This window comes from Cyprinus carpio, unplaced genomic scaffold (assembly GCF_018340385.1).
Source record: "Cyprinus carpio isolate SPL01 unplaced genomic scaffold, ASM1834038v1 S000006530, whole genome shotgun sequence".
In the NCBI taxonomy this organism is placed as follows: Eukaryota; Metazoa; Chordata; class Actinopteri; order Cypriniformes; family Cyprinidae; genus Cyprinus; species Cyprinus carpio.
Genome location: NW_024879195.1, coordinates 674433 through 698743, shown reverse-complemented (window position 1 = coordinate 698743; position 24311 = coordinate 674433). Strand labels below are relative to the sequence as shown.

Below are 24311 nucleotides of genomic sequence, written 5' to 3'. Positions count from 1 at the left end.
ACTGTTGTGAGCACAACACGACAGTCAATACCGTGGCCTAAAAACAACATTTAGAATTATGAATATACGTTCTAAAAACTGGGTTATTTATCCAGGGATTGTACTACAGTGGATCCGACAGCATGCCAGCCCAGGCAATGAGAAAATGGCAGTTGAGTACATGTGGTTATATGAAGGTTGAGCTGGTGATGAGTCCTCCACTCCCACAGTGTAGCTGTTTAAATATCGTGAAAACCAGACATCAGTTTGTCATTGCATTGAAAAAAAAAACCCCTGATAGTGGAGTGATCACTGGAGCTTGAGGCTATTGAGGCTTAATTGTAATAGGAGCCAATAGTGTATCACAGCTTATCATTGATATCGAAATAAATATTGTATCTACTTATTGTTGATAAAAATGTGAATTATTTGATTTGCAGCATGGCAGATGGTGTGTGAAACCCAGCAGTTCAGTCGAATATGTCGATGTGACTTTGTGGTAAAGCTGTATTGCGTGCTATATTATATATGTTTTTGGTAGTTAGGATTCGCATTGCTACACCGATACGATGAAGCGACTTTTCGCCAAACTCGAATGTATGTACGTTGTTGTTTGACGGCACTTTCTTGTTTTTTGTGGAAAACATGGTCTGAGATCACCCTGGGGAAAAATAATAGTGACAAATTTCAATCAAATAATTGAATAAATATGAGTGACAATTTAATCTTAATTGAAAATAATGAATATAGGATAAATATTAATTTATTTGAAATATTAACTTTAGAAAGACATAATTGTTTTAAACTTGTATATTCGAGCAACACCAATAAATATTAAGTAGATGTAACGGCCAAGTTAAAATGAACAATTTATTTTACTGTGTCATGTATAAAATAGATTAAAAAAAAACCCTAATTTTTCTATGGTATATATATGTGCACATTTATATAGTGTACCTGATACGCTACAAATTATTGGCCTTTTGGGGTCCTGTTGTCCTTTTTTTCTTCTATGATCGTATTACCACATGTAAAAAACAGTCCTTATAACAAAGGTTTGAATGAGCATTTAAACCCTACTGAGCATTAACTCGATGAAGTAGATTAATACCAAATTAATTATTTCAATAAAGCTATCACATTGAAAACGTTGAGCGGTTTTTCGTGTATGTGGCATGTTTTTTTCTTCTATTTTGCGATTGGTTTATATTGTATCAACTCATATAGTATTATATGTGCATATGCAGGGTAGTGAAAATAGATGTTGCAATCAGGGTCTCCTATAAGAGTGGTTATTCAAAATACATTGCATTATAGTCTGGATGGATATTCCCATATATTTTTGGGTTTTCTATGTAATGGTCCAGTATATTCAGAAAACTGTAAGGTTTGTATTATTTGCTGATTGATCAACCTGCAGGAGTTTGAAATCTTGAATTCTTTATAAGTTTTCTACTATGTCTTAGTTTAATCCAGACCTTTAGTCACCTCATTTATTTGAGGAAGACTGCTTATGATGGAAGTTTTTGAAATGTTTTAACATACATTTCTAAATATACTTTTGTGAATTGTGGTGAAGTTTGTCAATTGCTTCAGTGATTCTGATACATTAATAGTTTATTTTCAGTCCTGCATGTCTCTTTGTTGTAAACTACTTGAGTCTCGGTCGAGCTGTTACAATGAACAGAACTGATTATGAAGGGTTTTAAGAAGGTCATGAATTTGCATAATTTATTAAATATTCAGTTAGGAATGTACTTGAATTTAAACAGTGGCAATCATTTACTGAGTCTCCACAACCGCATACCCAGGATGTATATTTATAATTTACCTATTTATTGATTTACTCATTTACCTCGATTAAAATTTGTTTATTCATATCCAGACATTTTTACAAGAATATGGTTGTTAATTATATATTCTCCAGGTTTTGGTTGGGTTCAACGCGGCGATGTACACATCTGCAAATTATAAACAACCAAAAAAAAAAAAAAATTACATTTGAGTATGTGGTTGCTTTTTTTTTTTGTGTTACTAAATGAATGTTTGTGGATAATAATGGCTAATAAAAACCAAACAAAAACATAAACCTTTCAAGATTGGGAGTACTCACAAGACTGTGACAAGACCTCAATGGAAGTCATAAACAGATAAAAATGGATTTGATTGAGTTGGTTCTTCTTGCCAGCTTCTGTTTGGCAACATCAAGATGATAGTTTATACAATTCAAGTGGTGGGTGAGGGATATATAATAATTGACTGGAGAATTTGCACTTGAGTAGGGACTATGTGGTGTGTTGGTCAGGGTAAACTATTGAGAAGATGGTCAGCACGCAATGAATGGTGCACTCATTTAGTCATCATTTTACATCATGTTCAATACTCTGTTGAATTGGAGTTTTTTTTTATGTGGTAGCTCTACAGAAAGTTAAATGTGAATATGGTGGCTGTTTTTTCAAAGAAAATTAAAGTGGTCTGATTTCTGTCATACTCCAAACGTACAGAGAAAAAAAATGTAACAGTCATTAATGTAATATTACGTGGTCATTATGACTTGTGCGAACCTCCTTATTGCCTTTTGTTTTCAGAAGAAAGAACAACATGTAGGATTTGAAAAGAGACGAGTGATTTTACTTTATGGTTCTGTTACTGGAAGGTGAAATCCTGTTCTCGTAAGTTGAAATGAACTGACTTCGAATGTGTCTTATAGAGATATTATTAGTGCTCATCTAACTATAACTTCATCTCAGGAAGAGCATACTGCTGATGATGTTGCTCCTTTTTAGCCTGGCCTTTATAACTGTATGACATGTAATTTGAATAACTGGTAAATGATCATAAATGAAATAACCAGCTTCATCAAACAATCTTTTTTCTCAACCAAAAATATCATTTGTTTTATTTAAAATACATCCCATCACTCTCCATTTCTGCCCCCTCCTGAGTTTGGTTGATAAGGGATGGCTGTATGAGAAATCAGAAGGAAAAGTGAATCTGTTTGCAGCAGTAACTACACTGCAGTGTGCTTCAGTCTTTAACTTGACTCCATGTGCAGCTAGCCGATTAGAGCTGGTCTGTGGATGCCATTGGAATCTGCCCGTGCACTGACTGAGCTGATCCTTTGTCACGAATCTGAATAAATAATAAAATAAGCCATTCCAGTCCCTTTTTCCAGGTGGCTCCTGACGGATTCCTCTTTGAGTATCATGTTTAGTTGTATCTTACCAGTAACACCCACTGCAGGGTAATGAGGTCCGTTTTTTTTTTGGTAGATTTAGCACCTGGAGACACAAACTACGCTGCTCTCGTTTCAGACTTGTGTCGAGCGACGATAACCTTTTGAATAATAAACACCTAAACAGAATGAGTACAAAACAAACAAATTGCGACTTACACAATGTGCTAAATGGATTCTAACATAATACATATGTGTCATATAACCTAGTTATAGTTGTATAATTGTTTTTATTGGCTTGCGTCTGATCTTTTGCAATACTGTGGTTTTGTGGTGAAGATGTGTGTACTTGTTAATATTGAAAAGGAAACTGTTTATTGAAAATAAACATTGTGTTTAGTATTTTGTTTCACGTCCTGTGGCAGTTTGTTGGGTGCGATATGGTGCATCACGAGCACGAAATAATGTACACACGCTGTTGTCCTCAGTGTTGAAACTTCAGTGTCCTGTTAAATATAACTGTGTTTGCTGGAAGGATTCAGGAATGAGGAACATCTGATCTTATTGTTGATGTTGAGAATCTGTGACAACGAGTTGCTACCTGTGAACTATACAAAGATGCCAATCCATTCCCAATGCGTTTTCCACTTGACATGTCTGATCCCAGTTTGTGTAGCCTCCACTGGCAGGCTGAATATCGCAGTGATCCTTACGCAGCGAAGTATTGGTAACTGTTTCTTTCCTCCCTGGTTTTCACAAACCATGACAGGGAGGCTGATCCAGGTCTCCAACTACAGAAAAGACCTTGCAAGTGACGCAATTGATTAAAATGCAGTTAGCGTAATACAAATTGAAGTGTCCCACATCTGAATATATGATGTTCGGGTGGTGATACTCACTATGTGTCAGGCAGCATGCCAAAACTAGCCGGTATACTGATATGCAGTACATGATGGCTGGTTGTTTATTTCTACGTCTGCTCTGTAAATCACAAAGAGCGCTTTATGATGTCGCTGTGTGTTTCTGTTTACAAGATGAGAAGGTGGAGATTTGCATGGATGTAAAAATCTATCTGAAGATGAGGTGTTTTAGACAGGTTTGATGTCACAGTAGCTACAGATTGTTGTTGTCATGTTGTTATTTGTGACAAATTATTGGATTCAGTAAGAGGTGAATTTGGTTTGGTTTGCGTTTTTTCTTTTTGCGTTTTAGAACAGGAACAAGTGTTTAGACGCGCACTGTTATCCCGCCCCCCCCTCCACAACTCACAGGGAAAGAGGGTCTTTTTAAGAAGTGAGAGGATCCGACAGGGGACCAGTTAGCTGAGAATCTATGCATTTATTTTACCAAATCATGTATTTAGTTGTTGTGACTGTATAGTGAGATAGTATGATTTGTGGATATGTATATGTTACAACTGTAAAAACCACACCAACTGATACTCTTAAGGAGCTATTTCTATCAGATCTCTAATTACGCGAAAAAATGAACTTTATTTAGAGGAGAAATTATGTCGAATCATTATTACCAGCTGTGCCTAGATGTCCTATGGTAAGTGTCATGCTCAGAGCCATCTGACATAAGTCAACCCTGTGGAGGATAGAACCGGTATATGGGATTTCTCCAAGAATGCTTTGCATCTTGTGGTTGTTTTACAATTGTTCTACATGTGGTAAATTAAGCACAATTAGTGTTTGATGTTGAGGATGGATTTATTTGTTGTTAGTATTCATGGTTGTTATTGTTTCTATTGTTCAGTAAGCAAACTATGTTATTATTAATGCTTCAAAAAAACGTTGAAGATAAGGCACTATGAAAGTGTCAAAATTAAATAAATACTATGTTAATATGTGTTCAGGTGCAGAGGTTTTTTTTACAGTTCTGGCGGAAGTTTGTATGGCTACAGTTTTATCACAAGAACAGTAATACCACAGCGTGTGTCCTGTCAGGTGTGTAATGTTTTTTCCAGGTTAACAATAATTGCGTTCCTGGAGGATTCTCAGCAGAGGAGAAACTTGATTCTTGATTTTTCAGAGAATCTTTGACAAACGTTTTGTGCTATCTGGTATAGTGTAGAAACCAGCTCGAATTCCACTCCGTACTTACAGGGCGATGGGCTATGCTGAGGTGTGGCTTCTAGGATGGGTTGTTTTTAGGTGTTTCCTTTTCTACAGGGGGTGTACCTGTGTGTAGTTGGCTTAAGGTGTATTGAATATGTGGTTGTATAGACTACTTCGTGGGGTTCAAAAGGCGGTTGCCCCCCGCTGCACGTTGCTTATGTGCTGGGATGTTGCTAGGGTGTGCTGCGATGTGGTTGCATAGGGTGTTCAGTGTGGTTGTTAGGTTTTTTGTTTGCAATGAGTACTGTAAGGAGACTTTCTGTTGCTTGCTATGTTGTTACTATGTGGTGGCCTAAGTTAATTTTTGGTGGTTTCAAGGGGTCTTACTATGTGGTGTGTTTAATTGGTTACTCAGGTCGGTTGCTACGGGCTGTTGCATTATGGCTGCTGGCTACATTACTCAAGGTTGGTTTTCTAGGGGTTGTTGGCGCTTATTTGCTGGTTTGCTAAGGTACCCAGGGCCGTTTGATCGGTGTTGTCACTATGCTGGTTTGTTTGTAAGGTCGTACCCTGAGTGGGTGCTAGTGTGTTTTGGCGTAGGTTACTGGTGGTGTGGTGTGAGCCATTGGGGTTGCCTAGTGCTTGTGTTTGTATGGGTTAACCCGGTGTGGTTGCGAGGGAGTTGCTATTGTAAAATGAAAAGTTTTCACCCGTTCTCATCTGGCAGTGTAGTCTTTTAGTTTCTCTGGGATTTTTATGTGTGATTTTTGATAGTCTGGTTTAGGAACACCGGAAGCCAGATCAGTTGTAAAAAAAATGATAATAGCATACCTGAGTCACGACCGTAGATGGAGCGTACATTTTAAAATTGGTCGAAAGACGAAGAAGAAGAGAGGGAAGAAGAAGAAGACCAGAGAAGGCCAATTATTGATTTTATGATTTCAGGTTCAGTGGTGTTTTTCAATGTCGGAATTCTGCTTAACCTTATAAACGAAAGTAAAAATAAAGTAAATTATGAAAACTGGATGGCAACGGGGCTGTAAAAGGTGGGCCTGTGAGGGCGGTCTCTGGGCCTGTTCTTTAGATTTTAAAAAGGTAACAAAGAGAACCTTTGACTGAATGGTTCTTTGTGGAACCAAAAATGGTTCTTCTATGGCATTGCTGGGAAGAACCTTTTAAGCACCTTATTATTTTTACGTGTGTAGTATCAGTGTCATGCTTATTCTGTGGGTAAGGATTACAAATGTTCAGCTTGCATAACTTGAATGTCTACTCCATTTCTCGTGATGAGTTTTTGAACAGCTGCCTGTATTTGTGTTTCCACTGTGTCTCTGTTGCACAGTAATACACCGCAGTGTCTTCAGTCTTCAGCTGATTCATATGCAGAAAGAGATTAGAGAGCTGTCCTTAGATGCTGTGAATCTGCCCTGCACTGACTGAGCTGAGCTCTTATAAGAATCTGAATAATAATAAATAATCCATTCCAGTCCTTTTCCAGGTACCTGACGGATCCAGTGCATGCTAGTGCTACTAACAGTAAACCCACTGCAGGCACAGGTCAGTTTGTAGGAAGCACCTGGAGACACAACTACTGACTGTTCAGACTGTGTGAGCACAACCTGACAGTCAATACCTGTGGATAAACACAACATTTAGAATAGTGAATATTTTACACTAAAAACTGTTATTATTTATCCAGGGATTTACTTACGAGACACAGCAGTCCAGCCACAGCAAGAGAAATGAAGTGAACATGGTTATATGAAGGTTGAGCTGGTGATGAGTTCCTCCCACTCCACAGTGTAGCTGTTTTAAATATGAAACAGACATCAGTTCATTTGCATCGAAATATTGAATTAGCAAAAGATTTCATTAATGTAATGGTACTTTTACTTAAGTATAATATTTTCATACTCTTTCCACCTCTGATTTACAGGCCAATTTTGCGAAGGAGAATAATAGACAGTTACGTAAAAATAATAGTCACACTTACCTGATCGTCACAATAGGCCAAAAACTGAGCAAAGGGTGAGTAATGTGAAGCCTCAATAGGCCATGTTAAAGTGAAGGCCCGATGGGCTGAAATTATACTGATAGCCTGCGTATTTTTCTATAAACTATGTGATGTGAAAGCTTCATGTGTAGATGACCACAATAGGCCATTGTATATGAAAAGCACTGATAGACTGGACTGGACATGCGGAGCATGTGAGAAGTAACCACCACCAGTAGTTTGCTAAGAGTATCATACTGGTACTTGAGTATTATGTGAAATAGTTTTAGAGTCTGATCTTGACAGAACATAGCAGCTTGATGGCGGATTACAGGAATTCTAAATCACTGCATTGTGTAAGAGAGGCCATTAGTTTTAGGTTAAATGATAGAGGTAGAATTAAGGGTTCTGTCAGACTTAAGAAAGAGCATATACACAGATACATAAACATTCTTTAGGCTAGACTCCTGTGCACGCTTGATAGGAACTCCAGCTAACTGCCAGAACCCACAGAGGAAACTTATTCCACCAAAAAATAGAAAATGAGCCAGATCACAGCATGACCATAAGTAGAAGAGAAACTTGATAGGCTGGATAGGCCGTGATATGTGATGCCACGATAGGCCGAACTTCATAAACAGTAATGGACAAAACTTACCTGATGACCACCATAGCAGAGTTATGCAAAGTTTCCACAATAGTCTCTGTAATGTAAAGGCCGCAATAGCTAAGTAAAGACTAAATTCAATAGGTATGAGGAAACAGAATGAACCACCACCAGTAGATGAAAAAATAAACAAGCCTTGATTATAACTTTGAGCCAATTCTTGCCTAGAACTCAAATGGGAGAATGACTATGTATACATCAGCGTGATAGAGCCTGCATTCATTATAGCGCTAATCCAAAGAGTGGACCTGTGTAAAGATGAGGTGAGAGCCACATTTGGCATGACTTTAAAGCAGACATCACGGGGCACAAACTAAATTTTAACAGAACTGTAGTAATTATAACCTCCAAGTCCAAACACTGATGAAGTTTAGGAGTAAATCCGGAGAGGAACTCATGTCTATAGACAGGAAGTACATAAAACACATCAGACTATAGAAAGGCCTTGACGAGTACAAGTTCCAAGATAGAATACTTTAATGCTCCACACAGAAAAAGAGAGTGCCAGCTATTTATCAGAACAAACTAATGCCACATAGCTAAGTTAGAGCTAATTGCCTTAAATTGAATATGTCCTGATAATAGTAAAAGAATAACAGATTAGACAAAAACTATGATGAAATTCTTATTATCTGTGAATTTTGTGAAATTCCTATTGTTTATTTACCTAATTATTTTATTTTACGTTGTGAAAACCCTGAAACTTGATTCTTTTACATTAATTTAAGTAAATTGTTAATTTCAGTATACTTGAGTGTGTTATGTGTATTAATTCAAGTTAAAGGAGTCATATGATGTTGCTAAAAAGAGTATTATTTTGTGTAATGAAATGTGTTCATACGGTTTAAGGTACAAAAAACACATTATTTTCCACATAATGTACATTATTGTTTCTCCTCTATGCCCCGCCTTTTTGAAACACGTTGATTTTTACAAAGCTCATCGGTCTGAAAAGCGAGGTGTACGCTGATTGGCCAGCTATCAAGTGTGTTGTGATTGGCCGAATACTTCAAGCGTGTGACGGAAATGTTACGCCCCATACTGTGATCATGCCGTGTCCCTGTTTTCTAACAAGTACATGTGTAATGTTTCTACATGTTAATAAAGGATTTTTGCTTCCAAATTTTACTTCCCATCTGTTTTAATGGGAGGTAGCAAAATCTGACATGGTAGCACAAATCGTCCAGAACACCGGCGCGTTTGGCAAAACCAATAAAACCCATTACAAACGAGGCATTTGTTGCATCCAGTGGGGACATAATTACTGTCTTTTTACGTGTTGCTTTGCATCGCACAGCGTAAACAAAACCATGTCTGCATTTGTGATTGGAGAAACGACAAACAAGTGCTACTCTACACTGCTTAAAACTCGCGTTTGAATTATCAGTGGCAAATCCTTTAAATTTGAAAACATAAGTTACTTACAGACTGTGAGTCAGAACAGCCGGCATTGTAGTCTACTCTTCCAGGATCAGGAAACAGTCCTCCATAAAATGCGCAGCACACATAATAATATTTGGGTTTGAAAACTGCTCTGGAAAAAACTGTTGTAAATACAACTTAACTACTGATTTTCAAGTCGTGTCATCTTTTGGAAGACCAAACAAAGTAGTTTCGCTTTTGCAACAAAACACACAGCCTATTCACAACATGGTGGTGGTAGAAACAATAAAGTTATGCCTTCTTTCTTTGCGTGAACATTTAGGCGGCGTTATGCAAATCTTCCCACATCGTGACATAGACATTTGCGGGCATGTTTAAATGAGCAGTTTTAGGGGGGCGTAAACGAGTCTTAACTTTTATAAAGAATATCTCTTTGGATTTGAGACTTTAGTATTTGCAACTTTACAGATCTTCTTCATGCACCAAGAGCTTGTAACACTCCAAAGAGAAAGGAAACAGTTTAAATCGCATCATATGACCCCTTTAAACCAAACTTATTGGTAAAACCATTATTTTAGTAACAAGAGAAACACTAAGCTCCCATTTTATTATTGAGTATGTGAAGCAACCCAATGGAAAGACGTAACAAAACACAGTTACACACAAAAACAAAGTTCCAGTGAGTAAATGATCTCAGTTTAACTCACCACTCAGTATACAATACCAAGTTTATTAATACAAACTAAGGGTGCTCTCTTATCTACCTAGAAAAGAAAGGTTAAAAAGCGCTACACTATGTCTACTAAGAGTGAATCCACTTACATGCACAGGTCAGTTTAACAGATCCACTTGGAGACACAGTTACGGATGACTGCTCAGACTGTGCAAGACACAACCTGACAATAAACACTCTAAAACAGAGAGAAAACATGCTTTACACATCAAATGAACTACAATACTGATGAAACAGGATTGGATGTCGTACATTGTAAGTCTGGCAGAGCTGCCTAAATAAAACCCCCTAAACTAAAAAACACTCACGTGTGTACAGCCACCAACAGCAGAAGGAGCTTTATGGAGAACATTGTCTCTCCTCTTCAGATAAATCACTCATTTACCAGTTGTGTAAATAGAAAATGTGGCAGTTGAGTTTGTGTTGATATATTTGCTCATGCATGGGGACACACAGAGTGCTCAATCAAACAAAACCTGAGTGGCAGTTTTTTTTTTTTTTTTTTATCATGAAAGGATGTCCTCTTCTGGGATCTAAATTATTCTTAAATGGGGGTCAATTGTGCACCCAAGGTTGTTACCTTACATTTAGCAGATTAATTTAATAAAAAATATAACTGATTTACAAAGGCTAAAACATCACCTGACCCATTCAGTCTGCAGTATTTATTTATTTATTTGCTTTGATTTTGCCATATTGACTGTGGAATTACGTCACGTTTAATATGGAAAGGATTTGCAATGTATAACTTTGTTTTATTGAAAAATGTGTAATATGAAACGGGGGGTTTTTTTGTACAGGTCCTGTGGCAGGTTGTAGCACAGTGCATCACGAGCACAGTAATACACAGCTGCGTCTATCAGTGTTGAAGTTTTTTCCTGTTAAAATAACTGTGTTGCTGGAGGATTCAGAAGAGAAACTAATCTTATTTTTGAGAGAATCTTTGACAACATTGCTACTGGAAGTGTAGAAATATCCAATCCATTCCATCGGTTTTCCACTTGAATGTCTGATCCAGTTTGTGTAGTAGCCACCTCCTGATGCTGAATATCCAGTGATCTTACAGGAGATAGTAAACGTTTCCCCTGGTTTTACTACCTTTACAGGAGGCTGATCCAGCTCAATGCAGAAAAGACCTACGAACAACAAATTTCAGTAGTACATGAATGGTTATTTTCTCAGGCTCCTATGTTTATGTTCAGTTATTTTACATTAATGGGAAAAAAAAAAAAAAATAAACTATCCATTGCCAACAAAGTGAAATTGCTGAACCTACACATGGGAGCCTGATAAAAGTGCTCATTTTAGAAGAAAATTTCAAACGGCACTTAGAAGCTACACATGGGAGCCTGATAAAAGTGCTAATTTTAGAATAAAATTTCAAAGGGCAGACGCTCGCTCTCTCTCTCTCTCTCTCTCTCTCTATATATATATATACAGTAGTATACTCACAGGGTGCAGCTGCTAAAACAAGCAGTGCTGATGTAAAGTACATGATGCTGCTTGTATTTTCACTGTGCTATGGCTTTGTAAAACGCAAAGAGCTTTTATTATGTCTGTGTGCTCCTGTTAAGGGTGGAGATTTGCATTGATGCAAACATCTGATATTAGTTCTTATGGTAATTATTAATGATAATGCTAAATTATTTGTCTGATTTTGTATACTTGATTTATAAAAGCAAGTCTTGAAAGTCTGGTCTTTTTGTGGTTATAATGGTTCTATCCTGGTTCAGTGGAAAAAAAAAAATCTCACTGCACTCACACAGATAAGATATGGTTTATAAGTGGAATTGTATAATACACTGTAATGAGTGAAAATGTGCAGTTGTTACCTTAAAGAATTATTTATACCTGATCTTAACCACAAAAATAACTTTTGTTGGTATAGTCATGTTTAATATTTCGAGTTGAATAAAACCAATTAAGCTGATGTTCATTTGTTTAATGTGTTTAGGACTATTTTTTGTACAGAGCGGTGGTAATACACAGTTGAGTCCTCAGTCTCAAAATTCTTCCCCTGTAGAAACACTGTGTTTTTGGATGTGTCCTGAGTGAAACTGATCTTCTTTTTGACTGAGTATGTAGTTCCAGTGCTACCACCACTACAAAGATATCCGAGCCATTCCATTGCTTTTTCAGTGGGTTGACGGATCCAATTAATGCAATAGCTTGATTCTGAAATCCTGCAGGAGATGGAGAATGATTCTTGAGGTTTCACAACCATAAATGGAGGTTGTTGAGTGAGCTCAACACAGAAAACACCACCTGAAAATTGCAATGAAAGAATTTGTTATAAGTTATGCCTTAAAACTTCTGTTAACAGTTATGAAGCTTATTTCAATGTCACTCCCCCAGTTTAACTTGCTCCAAATTAAAGGTCACTAGTGTATATATATATATATATATATATATATATATATATATATATATATAAAAAAAAATAATAAAATATAAAAAAAAACCTCGGCCTTTAATGATAATTACAGAGTTATTTTATATGATTTATATAATTATATGATTTATATTATTATTAATCCATTACACCACAATTTTAGTTTAATTTCAGTAATAATTTATTTTAAATAAATGTTAATATATACAGATTGTTTGTAATATAAATAAGCTGTAGAATCAATAAATAATGCTTTCAAAATGACTGTGACCTTACATGTTTGAATCTCTATTGCTGTATATAATGTTTCACTTGTGACTGCACTGATAAAGCAAGATAATTTCTTTATTTGTCCTCTTTTATGAACAAGTATTTTTTCACTGTAAAAGCAGTTACATTCATCATATTCTTTAATCTCTTAACCTTTAGCAAAACCTTTAACCAAGGCTTGTGATTGGCTGTTCGCCAGTGATGTCACACATTCATGTGCATTTGCTCCACAAACTCAGGATCAAAGTCTGAGTTGACAAAGAAAGTTGATGACCAGCATCATGGTACCAACAAAGCCAGATTGGAGTTATTTGGTTTTGTCAACTCAAAACTAATCCTGTAACTCTGAATTTGTTCATCTGCCAAACATGAACATGAACACGAACACGAACATTGCCCCAGCAATACTCACACACAAAGGATACACACAACAAACCAGCAGAGAAATAAGGGTAAGGTGCACAATATAAAGAGACTAGGGCACATGAGGATCAGGTGAGCACAATCAAGTAAATGAGGACTAGACAAGTGAGTGTAAGGTGAATAGTGCACATGAGGATCAGGTGAGCACAATCAAGTAAATGAGGACTAGACAAGGACTAAACAAGGGATGATTGTCAGGGCAGGACCCTGAAATTTGGTGTTTTGATAATATGAAGGCCTATTTAGAGATTCTTATTGGTCATTTGAGATGCATGCATGTTTTTATTTTGTAGCCTTTTTTTTATTTTCTTCTTCTTTTTTTATATTTTTGTTTATTTTAAACACTGCATAGCAATTTGTAAAATAAAACTGAGAAACCTCTTTATATATCTTTTGTATATTCTAGGTCTTTTAATTTGATGTTTATCAACACAAAATTATATAGTGAAAGATTTTTAAAAAATGTGCCAAATAAATCCATATACCAAAAACTTCACAACAGACACCTCTTGGTAATAAAACAGCATGAGCACAACTAATTTTTATGAAACATATTAAACAAATTCTGTCAGTATTGCCATTTACTTTGTTTTTCCTCTGTCAATGCCATCGAAGAACAGTCAAGCCTCTACAACTAGTTGTTTTGTTCCTGAATAATTCAGTTTTTGAGTGAATCACTCACTGGTTCATAAAGACTTGTAACTTGTCGCCACCTATTGGCGAAACTATGTAACCTGCAGGAAGTGTCATTAAATTCTGCAGCACCAATGCTGACAGTCTGTCTGGAACACGCAAACAAGCAGGGTGATACAAATGTTGAAAAGCCTCAGGGATCATGGTCTGTATATCAGCATATCTGATGAGTTTCAAGCACTAGAAATTACTTTTATAAACACTAGATTGAGTTTTCCAGCATCTGCAATATAGGTATGAAGAAGTTGTTTTTGTATTGCTTTGTCCCTGAACTCATTCACTGTGTTATTGAACAATAATACACAGCAGTGTCTTCAGTCTTGACGCTGTTCATCTTTTGGTACAGTCATCTCTGGACATTGTGAACCTGACCTGGACTGACTGGGAATAGAAGATGTAAGAAGAGGATAAATGGGTGAATGCAATCCACTCCGTCCTTTTCCAGGGATTTCTCTCACAAAAGCTGCAGCACAGCTACTGAATGAAAATTCAGAGGATGTGCAGACCAGCTGTAAAGATTCAACTGGTCTTTTAATGTCACGTTTATGTTCTGTTTGGTTTAGGTTTGGTTTATGTTCTGTTTCTGGTCCGGTTTTTACTTATTTGTCCATATTCCTGTCTTCGTTTAGTTTGAATTTGTTCCATTGTTTCACTGTGTTCCTCCCAATTCCCTCAATTGTCTGTGTATTTAAGGTCCTGTCCGTTCAGTCAGTGTTTGTCGGGTCTACTCATTATGTTTGTGTGTTTCCTGCCATTTCCAGTGTGGATGCATCCTGTGTTTGGATTGTATTAAAACTGTGTTTGCTATTCCTTGTTTCCATCGTTCCTCTCCAACACAGAGTGTGACAAGAGCAGGCTGATTTAATTCAATACAATTAATACCTGGTAACATACATTTAAATACATTGTCATAAAGTGAAATGAGTTGAGCACATTATTGTCAAAAAACCTCTGAAAATTATTGTATTATTTTATTACGCTGCATCGCGTTAGCACTCGTTAGCTTGTCATTAGCGTTTCCATTTGTGCCTATCGCTGTTTCCTTTTCTCCTCTCCTCTCTCTCGCTACTCTCTCTCCGATTTTTCACAAGGTCCTCAAACAACTGTGCTAAGAATCTTTCATCAAGCATGGTGAGTAATGGATTCTCCTGCTATTGTTATTTGCACTGCTTGCCACATGTATAGTTTATCTATCTCTGTCTGTACATGTATAGTTTATCTATCTCTGTCTGTCTGTCTCTATTTCTCTCTCTCTCCTCCGTTTTCTTTACAGACACGCATCCAAACTTTAATTGAGGACAGTAAGAATGTGAGGGGTCTAGATATGGCTTTGGATGCGTCTAGCTCAGGGAGTCCTGTACATTGTTCGGTTCCGGTAACAGGGCCTTTGCAGCAGGGCAACTGGATGACTGTGAGACGGCATAGTCGTGGGTCTAAACACCACTCTTCTGTTCGATCAAAACATTAAACAGGTTCTCCCCACTCAGTGAAGCACCCACTGAGAAAACCTGATGAAAGTGCTCTAGTCATTGGCGATTCTATTGTATGGAACATGAAAATAGAGACACCAGCCACCATAGTCCAATGTTACGGGGAGCCAGAGCACCTGACATCTTGGCAAATTTAAAAGTGCTGGCTAATGCTAAACATAAATACAGAAAGATGTTATTCACGCCGGTGCTAATGATGTTCGACTTCGCCAGTCAGAGATCACTAAAAATAACCTTAAAGAGGTGTGTGAACTTGCAAGCACGATGTCAGACACTGTAATATGCTCTGGTCCCTCCCTGCTTACCGTGGTAATGAGATACATAGCAGACTGTCATCACTCAATGGCTGGATGTCTAAGTGGTGCCTGCAGAATAACATAGGTTTCATAGACAATTGGATGAGCTTTTGGGGCAGACCTGACCTGTTGAAAAGAGATGGTCTTCATCCCTCCTGGGGTGGTGCCGCTCTTCTCTCTAGAAATATGGCACATAGTCTTAGAGTTTGTACTTGACTAACTGGGGCCCAGGTCAGGAAGCAGACAGACTGGCTAAACCTGTCTGTCTCCAAGCGCCTCACGTCACATAGAGACTCTTTCACCTAGATAGATATCACACTATAGAGACTGTGTCTGTTCCCCGGGCTAGAAAATACAAAAAACATCCAAACCAATTTTAGAGCAACACTTTAATTGAGGTTCAACAAATAAAAAAAACAGATGCAATACGGGTAAACAAATGATAAAGCTTGGCTTATTGAATATCAGGTCCCTTAATACGAAAACACTTTTTGTAAATATGATCACTGATCATAATCTAGATGCTGTCTGTTTGACAGAAACCTGGCTAAAACCTGACAAATGATAAAGCTTAAATGAGTCTACCCCCCAAGATTACTGTTATAAACATGAGGCACGTCCAAAAAGGTAAAGGGGGGGAGCTGTTGCTTCAATTTATAACAATGTTTTCAGGATTTCTCAGAGGGCAAGTATAACTCATTTGAAGTAATGGTGCTGTTGCAAAGGCGAGTTGGCAAACAGACCAAAGAATATATTTCATTGTTTGTTTCAATGAGTCTATGAATATGATGTGCTTATTGCTTACAAATATTAAATTACCCAAAGAGGGAATATTTAATCATTTAAAGGTAATCTTTACTAGAATTAATGTAAGTTATCTAGACAATCTGTTCGTCCCGCGAACTGGATGCTAGACTCCCTTATCAAATATCAATAAAAATACCCTTCTTACAAACTCCAAGAAATATTAATCTTCTGATCAGGAAGAACAATATTTTCTGTGTCTGTAGTATTTAGATTACTGAATAGTAATTCCTAGAAAACAAAGCTTGTAGCTTAGATCACACGATTCAGGGACTTCGATCTTGATGAGCAATAAAACGGTTCAATTCAAGCAAATTATGGTATTTAATAAAAGCGGACTAAAGAGTACATAACTACAATTCACACAGAGTAAATATGAGTATATAGCAAAAACAAACAAATACAATTTAAACAAGACAATCAAACGAAAATAGTAATGAGATAGAGAGGAAGAGAAAGAGAGAGAGAGAAAGAGAGAGAGAGAAAGAGGGAAGGCAGATCTCGGAGTGACAATTTTCAAACAGTTAACTTTGTGAGAGACTCCAAGTCATTGGATAATTTCACAAAAGTGGAATAGCCTAGACAACCTTAAACAGCAATTTTTAAGTTGCGATATAAGAAAGTACTTGCTTTGATCTGGCTCTTGTGTGTAGCTGAGCTCAAATTGTCCGTTGTTGTATCTTCTGCGTTGTCCGTTCCGGAGCTGATGATGCGTGAGTTCGTGGTTAAAGCGAATGTAAACTTTGCCAAAAGATGATTAGACTTAAGTTCGTTTGGCTCGTGAGGACAATTGAACGAAGTCAAATATCAGAAGACAATAAAGAAAAACTAAGATAAAACGAAAAAGTAAAGAAGAACAAACGGAGGGACTTCTTGAGAAGTCCGATCGCAAAGCTGGGAAACCCTCCTCTTTCTCTGGCGGAATGCCACGAGCAAGGGTTTTCCTTTGTTTTTATTGAAAGGTTGGTTCACACCTATGTCACCTTATGAACCAATGAGGTGTGAGAAACTGAGGCGGCGGAAAAAAATCTTCTTTGTCTGCTGATTTCCGCCCACTGGTCTAATTTATGGCGATGACAAAATTATACATTTTTTCCTCAGAAAGATTGCACTTCTGAAACAATGCATCTTTTTTGTAATTTGCCGTTGAGATTCGTCACAGTCGGGTTTCTACGATCATACAGACACCATAAACTATAACTTTGTGAGTCAGGGATACAGAGATACAGAGTTGTTCCTAACTACAGGCATATAAAGTTTGATTAAACACACAGTAACATTATATCTATTCAACTATATCACGTGAAGACATCTAAGCAAATAAAGAGATACATTTAATACATTTAGAGGTAGTTTTATCAAAAGTGTTCCTGTGTGAGCCAGAAAATGCTCGTGTGGGTGTGTGTGTGTGTCTGGAATGTCGTCGTGCTGTGAGTAAAAGGGCGGGTGATTGTCTTTTCCTTTGATGCTCACGAGAGTGTCTCTGGATCATCTCGAAGGTGTAATAAATGTCACGAGGGCTGAGATGTCGTCGACATCGCGGCGCCTGAGTGGGGGGTTTTTATGTTGGCGGATGTGTAAACAAAAGTCCTATCTTTTTTTTTTTTTTGTAAGTTTCTTGTCTCTGAGTGCAGTATGTGTTAGAGAGTCAGGATTCATTAATATGAAACAGATGGTTGAATACCATCCGCTCATTAGTGTTACATTCCCCCTTTGTGGTCGGATGATCCCCTGTGGTCATTATCGGACAACACCAATCACAATGGTTGGATGGCAGGTGAATCATGACAGTCGGAGAGCAGGTGTTTGTTAGGGCTGACGACCCAGCTCGATGAGGTCCGTATCCGTTTCTGGTGTGGTACCTTCCATCCGTGGTTTCCATCGGAGACCTCCAGTCAGGGTTGTCTTGAGTTTGGCTGCAGAGGTTCGCATCTCGTTGAGTTTCCTGTATAGGATGAAGGCCACACCAAGGGTCAGGGTGTGGCCGATGACCATGGAGATGCACAGTGCTGTGTCAGCTGCAGTCCAGGCTTGGACTAACAGGTGAGGTGTTCAGGATGGGTGATCGAGACAAGGCTTGGAGGGCTGCGTCGACAGGAGCAATGTCAATGAGCTGAGGCCCCCTTTTTCAATCCATAGTTCTAACTCTGGACCTAGGGGTGAAGTTGTAGTTCTTGAAGAAGGATGGGATTTCTAGTTCTGATTGGTACTCTTCACTCGGAAGATGGTATAAGGCCAGATCGTCAAGGTGGAGGATGGCCCCTCGCGGAACTTGAATCCACATGCTCTGGTCAAGCAGGTTGACAACCGGTGGCGGTGTCATGCTGGTCGTAGGTCAATGTAGCTACGTACTGGACAGCGCGAGACGTCTGAACACTTGAAGGGAAAAAAGTGTACATACAGAAACTACAGCCTTTTACATTAAAACACAGCGGCGAATCAACAAAAAACAATTAGAAGAACATATTATAGAGATAAAAATGAGTGTTTATGAGTGCTTGTGAGATTTTCTTTGTCTAAGGGCTGAACATCACAGTCCGGACTGATGACTCGTACTTGGACTCGGAGTTGAGGATATATAAAATCGGACTTGAGCATTCATCACGTTGTTTTTGACTAAATATGTTATTAAAAAATTATATAAGGTGTTACACTTTTCCTGGTTTCGTGCCCCAAGACCGGCCGGGATCTTTTTTTTTTTTTTTTTTTCCCCTCACAGACAGCTGCTACCGCTCGCTCTCTTTGCTTGACAACACACTCACTGACGTCACTCACTTTACGCTCGTGCATGTCAGATCAGATTACATGATTTTTTTTGCCTGTTGCGATAGTCACTGTGTCAGATGGATGACGCATTTTGACTCCTAAAATCCTGTGGTGTCGTGAACAAGAAACATGTCAGACTAACGTTACACGTTGCTTTCTGACCAGTCGCGTGCCGTCACACACACACACACACATTCACTTGAACACACAAACGAACTCACGCTAAATCACTCGGGTCACTCACACACAAACGCGCACTCTCTCTCTCTCTCTCTCTCTCTCTCTCTCTCTCTCTCTCTCTCGACATATCGTATTGATTTTTTTTTTTTTTTTTTTTTTTTTTTTTTTTTTTTTACGATTTTTACGTTGATTTTTATCTTTAAAATACAGTGTCCTGTAAAATACACGTTTCTTTTTTTTCGCTGAGTGTATTTCTGTAATACAGTGTTAAAGGATTAGTTCACACAAAAATGAAAATTTCCTAATCATTTACTCCTCCCAATGCCATCCAGGATATCCTGTTAAAGGATTAGTTCACACAATGGTGAATATTTTGTTTTTTTTTTATGGTAAAAATTTCATGATGTTTTTTTAATATAATGGACTTCAATGCCTACCAACTCAATACATTTTATCAGTTCTTTGAAGGTCCCAGAGTGGAGACATGTAGGCACTGGGAGCTCGATACTCGACTCAGACTCAAATACGGGACTCGAGACTCGACTCGGACTCAAACACTGGGGACTCGAGACTCAACTCGGACTCGAACTCTGGTAATGGTGACTCAACTTGGACTCGACTCGGACTCTTCTTTGGTGACTCGGACTTGGACTCGGACTCGAACACTGGGACTCGAGACTCGACTCGGACTCGGACTCGACAGTTGGTGACTCGACTACAACACTGGCTTGGGGGGGGGCACAAAAAAATCTGGGTCGTGAAAAAAATCATCACAATAGGCTACTAGTATAAATAACAAATAAAATATTTCTAAAAAGCATGTTAATATACAAAAAGCAATACAAAAGTAATATAGGCCTAGACCAAATTAGTCGAGAAAAAGGTGAATCTCTGTGCCAGTCTCCCTCTGGTGCCCCCCCTTCCCCACCTCCCAGTGGTCTGTTCGATTATGCCTCAATCAATGTCAAATTTGGCAGACAATTGGAAATTGTCAAACTTGGGCTGTTAAAGATGCAGTTTGTTTGAGAAGGAAAGGAAGGCCAATCGTTGGGGTCCTCATCGGTTCGGCCAAGGGCGACATCTGTTTGGTGAAACTGCAATAAAAAAAAAAAAAAAAACACAATCTCAGTGTTTGTATATTTTCATATTCACATGGTTGTAAAATTATTAGGTCTGGGAAAATATTAATCTCGATTAATCGCATCCAAAATAAAAGTTTGTGTCTACATGATATATGTGTGTGTACTGTGTATAATTGCATAGTTATTTGCAGTTTAAAATGTGCACTTTAAAATTCATACTTCATAAAATTCATACACTTATACTGTTATTTGCACTAAACTTTTTTTTGCACTTTTAACTTTCTGTGTTTACATTGTTCAGTTCCAATTATTCATTTGCCAGCAGTTATTGTGGAAGTAAAGAGAACCTAACCTAAGAAATTCTGAATGGTAGTTATTTCTTTGGTTGGTTGGTGGGTGGGTGGGTGGTTGGGGGGAGAGGGGAGGGGAGGGGGGGCACCGCCAAGCATTTGTGCTTAGGGCACCCAACTCTGATGGGACTTCATGTTTGCATCACTCATCTTGTAAGTGACATTTTCAGTCTTCAGTATGAGTAAGTCAATGATCATTTATTTGATTGATTCGTTCAAGTCACTGAGGGAAGAAACAACCATCTATTTGAATCAAATCAAAGAGTCAAATGTTCAAGCTGAAAACACTGATTCATTCAGAAACAAATCTCCATTGTGTGTTGCTCAGAGACGCAGGGATTTCAACGCAACTACTTTGGTTGGCTGTACAAAAACAGACAAAGTAACTGGCCTCTGAAGTGTAAGTAACCTAACCGTGTGTTTACTGAACTGTTGTTCACACTTGCAATAGTGCTGTTGGTCTGAATATCAGCACGTCATTGTGCAGCAAATAATTATCCCAAACAACAGCTTGCTCATGTGGTATTGCTTAAATTAATCACATTAAGTAATAATTTATATATTTTTATCATTCTATCATGAGGTATTGCTTAAATAAATCACATCATTAGAGCAATAATTTATATGTTTATATTCTTTAGTTTTTTTTAATGATGAAAAAAAATTTACCTTTTTCTGCAGAATGTTATTATATCATTTTTTTTTTTTTCATTATTAGGTAGACCTATGTTGGTCCAGTTTGTGGAATAAACCTTGTATTTTCAATGCTTAATTTAAATATCTAATCTAACCTTGTGTATAAAATCATATATAACTACCAGCCCTACTTTTGTATGGTTTTGAGGATGCATTTAATAAAAGTGCTATTAAAGTAGTTCACACAGTTTTCACACCACAATTAGTGAAGTCGACGTGCATGTAGGACAAACACAGTGGCCGTGATTGTGACCGGTGCAGCTCTAACTGTGTTCCTGGTCTCTGTTGTAGTGGAGTCTTTAATAATAGTGTTATCTTACATAATTTATCTGGGGCTTCCTCAGCAAGTTTAACACGTTGTGACACGGTGTCCCGAGCGCTCATCAGCGTCGGCCTGGAAACAGAGCGAGAGAGAGAGAGAGAGAGGAAGAGAGAGAGAGAGAGAGAGAGCGAGAGCGAGAGAGAGAGGCGAGAGAGAGAGATCACGTTGGCCATTTCCCCCCACTTTCTGGTCAATAAAATCCACCCGTCGGGGAACTCACCTCTATCCTCGTGTCGTGTGCTTCTTCAACCCGTCACAACGTCTTATCCTTTTTTGATCTTTTGACATTGAAAGGGAATATCAAAACCCCGAAATTATTATGATCAAAGTAGACAACTCTTATCCATCTAGAAGCAACATTAATAGAAGCCCTCAGAAACCCTCATACAGTGAAGGAAGATGGAAAGGGTCAAGACAGAAATACAAGTGATACTGTGATGTGAATAAGAACATTGCAGTTTTACTGAAATGTCATAATAATGTCATAATTTTAGTTGCATTAGCAGAATTTTGGAACCTTTTCTAGTCATCAGGGTTACATAATTTGCTTCTGATATCACTTGATATCACAAGACATAAGGGTATAGCAATTTCTTGATTGTATCGTCTTCTATTTATGTTTGAATGAACATGTTATTAGCTTTAACAGAATGTATTTTAGTGGTTGCTTTGTAGTTACCAGAATTCAAATAAGTCTCATGAAACTATACATTCACTTATTTTTTTAAAGGCAATAGCGAAACGCAGGTGTTTCCTGAGGTTTCACACATCAGTAAATGTCTTTTTTTTTTTTTTGTAGACACTCCCTTGTCTCCATTTATGTCTGTTGCTTTAATAATAGTATAGTTTTTAATGTTTTTATTAGGCTTGCTAATATATTAATTTGGTAAGAGATAGTGAAAGATAGACACAGTCGTCATCGACAGTGGCACCTGCGGGTGTACAGCTGTACTGTACGTGTAACCGGTCTCAACAAAGATGGATGAGATATAGCAACTGTATAAAATGATGAGAAAACACACATTAGTGTCTGCAGCGTTCTGGCGCTTTCTTTTAATTACTTTTTCCTGTTTTTTTAAACCTTTTCAGGTAACAGGGAAGTATAACTCATTCATAACAGGTCATGCATACATAATTCAACTCACAGCATTTAAATGTATGTCCATTAAGTCAGCTAATGTAATACATTTGACCATTTCTCTTCTATATTACACTTTTGAGCAACTTCAATAAACATCTGGATATAACTTTACATGTGTCTTGTCTTGTAACATCACACGGTTTTCACTCAACACTTTAACGTTTCACTTATCCATATATTAAAGTTCTAAACAAAGAGAAATCAGAATAACTTCTATGAAACAGACAGAATAACTCCGATGGAATAACCAATCAATAATGATTAAAAATCTCCATTAATGTATATGTTTTAAACATCTAGTGGAATATTTTTAGAGAAAAAAACATCATTTTGAATTTCCCTTTTCCACATAAACAAAATGGTGTGAGTAAACACAATATAACCCATTATACAGCTCAACCTGGAAAATCTATCAAGATTACACCGGAAATATAGTTTGTTGTTGTATAATTGTTTCAAACCTCTTACTTACACATCCCATCATATACGAGCTTTCGTGAATTTAGACTGTTTACTCAGCTGGAGATGCATCTACGGAATTACCAAAATTTTTAAGGATGAAAGTTGTGTTGAAGTGGAAATGGTAATTTGTTTTACCAAGACTTTATATGTTTTGTGAAACAGCGAACGGCGAGAAATATGCGTTTAATGTGGTAAATATAAGAGGAATATGTCAAAGTCATTTATATGTGCCAATCTTCCTGCTGTCAGTAGGTGGCGCTATGACTATAACTGGATTTTGTCATGTAGATTTCTTCAGTCCAGCACTTTTATCAAGCATATGAAATTTAGTGCAGAGTGAACATGGAATGTTTGAGGTTAGTATAAGGCATGAGGTGTCCTTTTGACAACAGGTGGCGCTATGATTATAACTGAATGTTGGCCTTTAGATATCTTCAGGCCATGACTCTTTCCAAATATTTGAAGTTTGGTGCAGATTGGACATTGCATGTTTAAGGTTAGTGCAAAACAAGCCATTTCCTGTTGCCAGCAGGTGGCGCTATGATTATAGTGAAATAATGACCTTCAGATGTGTTCAGGCCAAGACTGCTTTTCGAACATGTGAAGTTTGGGGAAGATCGGACATCTTATGCCTGAGTTACAACAACTTCTATTCCCATGGCGAGACATCGAACTTTGTCACGGCGCCATGGCCACACCCTTTAATGAAACCTCAAGATGTTCACAATTTAACATCGCAAAGGCCTTTAGATTAGACTGACCAAAAGAAATTATAAAATGTTATAAAATTTCTAGGAGTAGTTTGGTTACGGCCTTAAAACATGTCACTTCCTGTTGCCAGCAGGTGGCGCTATAGCGATATCTGAATATTGGCATTTAGATATATTCAGGTCAGGAGTCTTCTCAAATATGTGAAGTTTGGGGCAGATTGGACATTGTATGTTTGAGTTATAG

At 37.7% G+C, this 24311-nt stretch overlaps 1 pseudogene; it reads right to left on the bottom strand.

Annotated features, from left to right (window-relative positions):
* Positions 1–24311, bottom strand: part of LOC122143901 — a 355125-nt pseudogene that overhangs the window by 318340 nt on the left and 12474 nt on the right.